This window comes from Diadema setosum, chromosome 6 (assembly GCF_964275005.1).
Source record: "Diadema setosum chromosome 6, eeDiaSeto1, whole genome shotgun sequence".
NCBI classification, from domain to species: domain Eukaryota; kingdom Metazoa; phylum Echinodermata; class Echinoidea; order Diadematoida; family Diadematidae; genus Diadema; species Diadema setosum.
Genome location: NC_092690.1, coordinates 27583614 through 27591112, shown reverse-complemented (window position 1 = coordinate 27591112; position 7499 = coordinate 27583614). Strand labels below are relative to the sequence as shown.

At 38.2% G+C, this 7499-nt stretch overlaps 1 long non-coding RNA gene across 1 annotated transcript; it reads right to left on the bottom strand.

The window, feature by feature from the left end:
- Window positions 1-904: 904 nt before the first annotated feature.
- LOC140230291 (uncharacterized) lies at window positions 905-6432 on the bottom strand. Its single transcript, XR_011901384.1, has 4 exons — window positions 6321-6432; window positions 3839-4192; window positions 2688-2804; window positions 905-1244 (listed from the first exon to the last, which is right to left on the bottom strand). It is a non-coding gene; the product is annotated as an uncharacterized lncRNA (long non-coding RNA).
- Window positions 6433-7499: the final 1067 nt, after the last annotated feature.

Here is a 7499-nt window from a genome sequence, read left to right as displayed (position 1 = left end):
TATAAGTGAGGGGCATAGATTCATTTCCTTCGTGGTAAAATAACTCACAGGTGTTGGTTTTCAACCTACTTTCAAACAATTTTCTGACTGTGACAGCCATTCATAATATGAAATCATCTTCATTCCTGCATAAACACACTGCGTTCACTCAGTATACGAATAATGGCATACTGCCATTTTTGCTTTTTTTTCCCTCTCTCTCTCTTTACCTGAAAATTACTCTTTACCTTGGCTATCGCTATTTGCTCCTAATAGAAGCATAGTTTTGCTACACTTGCCTGTATTTTCTTGCTAACGTATGTTTAATGTGTCATTTCTTTAAGAATGCTATGTACATATTTACAAAATCTCATTAAGTCATCGAATTGTATATTTTTTATATGTTTTACCAATGTGAAAGGCTGAAAACAGAACGGAGAAAAAGAGGTGAGAAAAATTGAAGGATTTTTTTTACAGCATATATACGGAATGATTGAAGAGAACACACGACGTACAAAATCATTAAAAAAAATTAAAGTTATGTAATGAAAATAAGTATTAACTTATAGTATTAACTTATGTTGATTCAAAAAAAAAGATCCGAAACATATTTTCTAAATACGTTTCAAATCTTGTACAATTTTTCCACCATATTTCTTCAAATGACTTGGACATGCCAACTAGGGAAAAAAAAATCCCGAACAAGATGCTGCATGTGACTTCATTTTTGAAATCATTGCAAAAGTATTAAATCTAATGTTTAACGAAAGAAATTGTAATGCATCTTTCCCTAAATCTGGCATATAACTTACAAGTTTCCCTGCAATTTATTTGTGAGGCATATTTGTAACAAGAGAAAAGAGGGAAGATACTAGGATTAGTAAGCTGTTAAAGTCGAAATCTTCAAAGCGGTGACTTACCTATTGCGCAATCACTGTAGAGGTGCATATTCCCGGACGCCTCACCATGCACCGATGAAAATTTTTCTGTTAACCCCAGAACTATGTCTACATAGAAGACTGTGCTCTTCACGAAATGATATGATTCCTTCCCACATGAGTGACTACAGTTGATAAATCGGTCCGCGTGCGTAAAGCTAGTCATGACATCCACGTGGGAAAGGCCGGACGCGTCGAAAACTATAAGACCAACCCCGCAGGAGTTCTGACTCGAGACTTGCAGCAACGGCTTTGGCGGATGTCCGACGTTGTATGTGAGAGACATAGTGTAATTGTGCTCAACGTGTATGTGCCTAATGTCAGTCGCTACAAAATTCGCATTGAGGTATAGAATAAAGACGCATTTCTTCAGTACACTCAAAGATATAAAAGACTCTAATCAATTAACGTGGAATTTAAAGAGTAACTATTGCGACGAGAAAATAATACATGTATACAATCGTCATCACATTAATACGGATTTTAGTCGTAATTACTGTATAAGTTAGTTATACATTTAGTACTAAAGATATAATGACAACGTTCTGTATAGTAATAATAAATACTCCTGTAGCAAGCTTGATTCTGTAGTCTTAATTGGATTAAAATTTGCTGTTCTAGTACACAGCTTCTTTACAAAATCAGTTCTTGACTAAAAGGGCTATACATGAAGTGTGAAAATAGAACGGATTGTTATTCCCCCTTTATGGGGAGAGGTTCTGCGATTAGGGAAGATATCAACAGAATGATGCTCTACACACAAACTGTTTGGATAGAAACTCTCATTAGAATACAAAGATCTAACTGACTTAAAAGGAAACGGCAAATGAGCGGAGTTACCGACACGCTTTCTGGCATTGATGTACAGCTACCATCTATACATACACGTAAAACGATATAGACGAAATTTCTTGTATCTGTTTGTTCTTATTTCGAGTTGTTAATCTCTAAAATACCGTCCATCAGTGGCGGATTGGGCGGGGGTGCACCGGGCGCGTGCCCTCGGGCTCCTATAATTTTTATTAAAAAAAGAAAAATAAAGAAAATGAAATAAACGGAGCGCTTACGCCCTCTTTAATTTTCCATTTGAAACCCGAAAGTGGCACGAGAAACGGCCTTCAGCTGATTTATAAAGTGGCACCTGGACCAATTTTGCGCCCCCCCCCCCTTTACGGAATTCCTTGAGCAGGCTCTGCTGTCAGAACCGTCTCATAACAACAAAACTTTAATCATCATGGAAACGAAGCACGTAAAGCGATACCATCTTTGATTGAATATCCTTTTGTTATTGTTGTTCCTGCTACAGTATGACGATTGCTTATACGCGAAAAGACAATAATCAAGAGCGAGGTTGAATAAACTCAGGTATACCCATATTCCACAGAGATATTTCTCATTGGTCACTCTTCGGAAGCAAAGATTTTCGCATCCGGCCACCCACGTGATCGGATCGCAGTCTCAGGATTCCGTCTTGTGTTGGTCGACTATCAGGTCAGTGTAAGACTCAGGTCAGTGTAAGACATGTCGCGCGTGATCCTCATCGGACGATCTTGTCCCGTGGGACTATCGCCCGACATGGCTGACACTGACGTGATAGTCGACCAACACAAATCGGATTCATCAGACTGCGATCCGATATACTTCGGTGGGTGGTCGGAAGCAAATAACTTTGCTTCCGTCATGGCATTGGTCACTCGTCTTCACTTTGCTTCCGACGAATGACCGATGGAAAAAAAACCAACAACAACTATGGAATGGGGTGCAACTCACCGTTACTGCACTTAGGGCCAGTAAACCCCGATGGGCAGATGCAGGTGTAGCCAACGACGAAAGCCTTGCACTCGCTCCGGGTCGAGCAGGAACGTGCATCACATAGAACTGTTGTATCTGCACTCAGATTATTATGGAATTAGCTGTTATAATACCCTGTATTGGCAAGCCATAGTGAATTTTATTACAGGAACAAAAACGATTACTTCTGAAATGAAAGACTATATGGAATATCATTATCATTACTCTCAAGAAGTCAATATCATTAAAAAAAAACTTATAGGCCTACTTTATATTACCATTGTCATAACTTGGTGCAATGGGGAAAAATATCGGTCTGAGCCTGTTGTATAAGACTTTCTGCGAAATCAAACATTAGTCTAAATCAAACTATCAAACATAATCACTTATCTTTGATTTTCTTTTTCATATTTATGTTTGATCGAAAGGTTTAATGGAACAGGGTCCTAGTCTTTATTGCGCCGGCAGGTCTGCGGTTGTCTTTGTTCGGAACCCAAGATAGTGCGAAATAATTTTCATTAATATTGTCACATGTGTGTACGTCGTGATGAAGGCCCTTTAAAGATAACAATGAGAATTTTTACCATCCGAGGAATAGAAAATACATATCTGTTTCTAAAGAATTCATTGTATCATTAATATGAACAGCCAAACGTTATACACGCGGTGGGTATCGGGTTTCAATTTAGCGCTACGTTTCCTTAGTTCTGATACGCTGTTTCTGCTCGCTTTTATCATGGCATTTCCCGGAGCCGTTTTTCCTGAAACATGTTAGACCATGGGAGCAGAAACAGATTACTGAATTAGGAAAAAAATCACAACGATAAATCGCCAGGAAATGTGTATAGGTCTATATATACTAATGATTATATGAATTTAGTTTCTTCAGACCACAGGTCTGATTTTTTTTTTTTAAATATTAACTCTATTATCAATGGTATCATGAGATTATTACCCCACCGGAAGTACTAATTGTAGAAATTGGGTAAAAAAAGAGGGGGTGGTACAAGCCAAACAGCTCCATATCTTCTTCACGCAAAGTAGTGACTAATTATATGTAGTGATTAATTAGTGATTAAACTGCATTACAGGTTTAGAAAAATATGTCATAATCAAACACAGTTATTTACCTTTTCTGTCGGACAATGTGAATTCCAATTTGAAACCCGGGAAAGTATTGCCCTGCTTGGACGCGTCTACCGAGAGCCAAAATGAAACGGACCTCACGAGTATATAGAAGGACACGGTACTGTGTGGTATAGGAATCACATTGATGAAGTTCCCGTGCTCCGTCGTCATTTTGAATGCGGATTGCTTATGGTAAAGACTTATCCCGTCGGGAAACGACACGCCAACATCGTACCCATCGAGGCCTTGGACGTGCCATGATATGGGCGACCCGAGAGTGAATGTATTGGGGTAACTGGGGGAAGTCACCACAGTCGTCTGCTGAAGACCCACCTCCACGTTGGTAACGTTGTAGGCTTTGTTTGTTTGTTTAAAAAAATAACGGTGATGCGGAAATAAAATTCAAAACGAAAGGGATTGATACGTAAACCTGGCGTGGGGATCATACAAATGCACAATAGTCATCACAAAAATCCTTAATTTGTGTGTGCCTTAAATGCTATATTGGCACGGAAAATTCCTCAATGCTTTTTTACACGCTGGTTAGGCCTACACACAATCACTCCTCAATCGCTAACACCTCCACACGTACATCACACTTTGAGATCGCAATGACATTTACGTAACTAGAAGGACATGCCATTACTGACATAACCACCACTGTTTTGTTTTGCTTTGTTTTGGGTTTACAATATTGTTTGTTTTCCTTTTGTTTGTTTTTTAGTCGTGAGTGCATTTTACTTCAGTAGCCTCTAAAACCGGAGTTGAGAGCTCCGAGTTCAACTATGAATACTAGTCTTCCGTATGAAGTTCAATGTTCCTCCAGAATACACAATACCAGTTTAGACATGCAAGAATGAAACAAAAGTAGCATATAGATGTGCTCAGATGTTGAAAAATATTTGAATCATCACAATAATGTTAAGAAAATCGTCCACTTTATTCATGGAATGCTGTGATATATTTCCACGTTTCATAACAGCGTTTTACACATTGCGAAATAAGTTCATAAGGGTGGTTGTTAGATATAGATAAAGAGTTTTCTAGACACATCCAAAAGTTGTATATACCTGCAGCATGTGACAGTTTCGACGACGGCCGGGCTGTCATCTTTTGTTTTTCTTTTCTAGCCTCCTTTTTTTTATGATTTAGTATGATAATTTATAAGTATTTCAGCTTGATGTTGTGTCGATATCACATTCTTCACTTTTAGTTCTCATGCTTTTGGGCATTGAAATTATTTACCCACTTCCACATTTTTACTTCCTTGCCCGCTCGTCTCCATCTTGCCATATTAATTGTTATTCTCTATACACGTACATACTGTATACATCTCCTTACTTGTGCAATACTCTCACCTATCCTTTTTTTTTTTTTTTTTTTTTTGATGCTCAGGTCTGATGTGTATAATATCTTTTTTTTTTCACGTATGCTTATACTATCAGTGTCATTTTAATTTCTTTTTTTTTATGATTCTAAAATAAAGCAACCGTATCAGCCTTCGAGCTGCTGGATTGTTATTTATTTTTTTATATATTTGCACAATAGACCACATTGAATGGAATTGAATCTTTCTCAAACGATGACTAATCGGCAAAGTCTGTTGATTTGACGCCAATCAGCAATCACCCATCAGGAGTGACATATAAGGGATAGCGCCATCGTAAATGTCAGACAGTTACTATGAACCCCCCCCCCCCCATCCCAGTTCACGTTAGGGGGGGGGGGGGGTCTCTTAATCCAGATGGCCTCTCTGATACGTCTGTTCAGTTTCTGGCTCTCTCTCGCTACTAACCGCGACCCCCAGCTCCAAGTTGATGACGTGAATAGCCACGCAGAAAACGATTCCAAGATAAAGTGCCGCACTCCCAAGATACACAAGCAGGGATTAATTACCCCTTCGACCGATTGTGGACGTACAGACTCAACCAGTCGCAAATAGAGTACCCGAATTGACGAACACAAAAAAGATTGTCCAAAATTGGATGGACGATCATATACACGATCGCAGAGGGCATCAGCAAGCCACATATACAACAAGTCTGCCATAACTAACCATGCTGGGAGGGAAAATCACGTCATCAACTGGGAGGGGTCGCGGTTAGTAGCGAGAGAGAGAGAGTCAGGACCTGAACAGACGTACTAGAGTGGTCATTTGGATTAAGAGACCCCCCCCCCCCCAACATGAACTGGGATGGGGGGGGGGGGGGGGCATTCCATCTGTCTGACATTTAATGGCGCTATCACTCGGATGTCACACCTGGGTGATTGCTGATTGGCGCCAAATCACCAGTTGCCGATTAGCCATCGTTTGAGAAAGATGACAGTCCGTCGTCGAAACTGTGACAGGTAAATACAACTTCTGGATGTGTCTAGAGAACTCTTTATCTACAGCCTTTTAAACAATACCGGTACTTTGTTTTTATTTTTGATTGTATACGGGATCGAGTCTAGTTGACTCTATGATTGAAAAACCAATCTCACCTGTATCACAGTTGAAGCCACTAAAACCGGCAAAGCAGTGGCACCAATAGCCTGCCGTGAATTGAGAACACTCACTTAGAACCGAGCATGGATCATCGCTGCATGTCAGAATGTCTGAAAATACATCAAAAATTCGTTCATTTCAACAACAAAAAAATATCGCTTTCAAACAGAAAGATGTTCTTTTTTTTTCTTTTCTGTGGTCTTCAATTGAGAAAATGAAGAGTTTGTTTGCAAAAACCGATAAGTCCATTTTTGAAGATTTTGAAGTACGGTCTCTGTCATGAAGTACAAAATAATACCTTTTAAATGATATATTGGTCACTACATATAAAGGTACATTTTTGAAGTTATGGTCAAATAAAGCAAAACATTTCTTATTATTTTCTTTGTTTTTCTTGACCTTTAATCGCAAATATCTCCATTTGGCAAATATGGACTTATCGGTTTTTGCGAGCAAACTCTTCAAATGTAACCTGAAGCAATTACACTGACAAGCATTACTAATGGCAGTAATGTGGAAGTGTCGTGAAGTTCTTGGAAATTTAATAACCGGACTTCAGGAGACTTAGGGCCTCCATTATGCATAATAATCATCAAAAATGCACATCTGATGAATACAAGTTGTTCAAACTAGATCGCATCATAAATCACAACAGAATATTCTTCCCAGGCCTTGCAATGTAATTGCTTCCAATAAGGGCCTACACATAATAAGATTCATATCATAGACCTATACACAGTAATCATGCTGTGGCTCACACGGAGAGTGAATATGAATATATATATGTATATATATATATGTATGTATATATATGAAGAGTTTGTTTGCAAAAACCGATAAGTCCATTTTTGAAGATTTTGAAGTACGGTCTCTGTCATAAAGTACAAAATAATACCTTTTAAATGATATATTGATCACTACATATAAAGGTACATTTTTGAAGCTATGGTCAAAAGAAGCAAACATTTTCTTATTATTCTCTTTATTTTTCTTGACCTTTAATCGCAAATATCTCCATTTGTCAAATATGGACTTATCGGTTTTTGCAAACAAACTCTTCAATATGTAAATATATAATATGTATATATATATATGTATATATATATGTATATGTATATATAATATATATATTGTAATTATCAAGGTCATGTCATATTGTTTGACACACTGCAAAT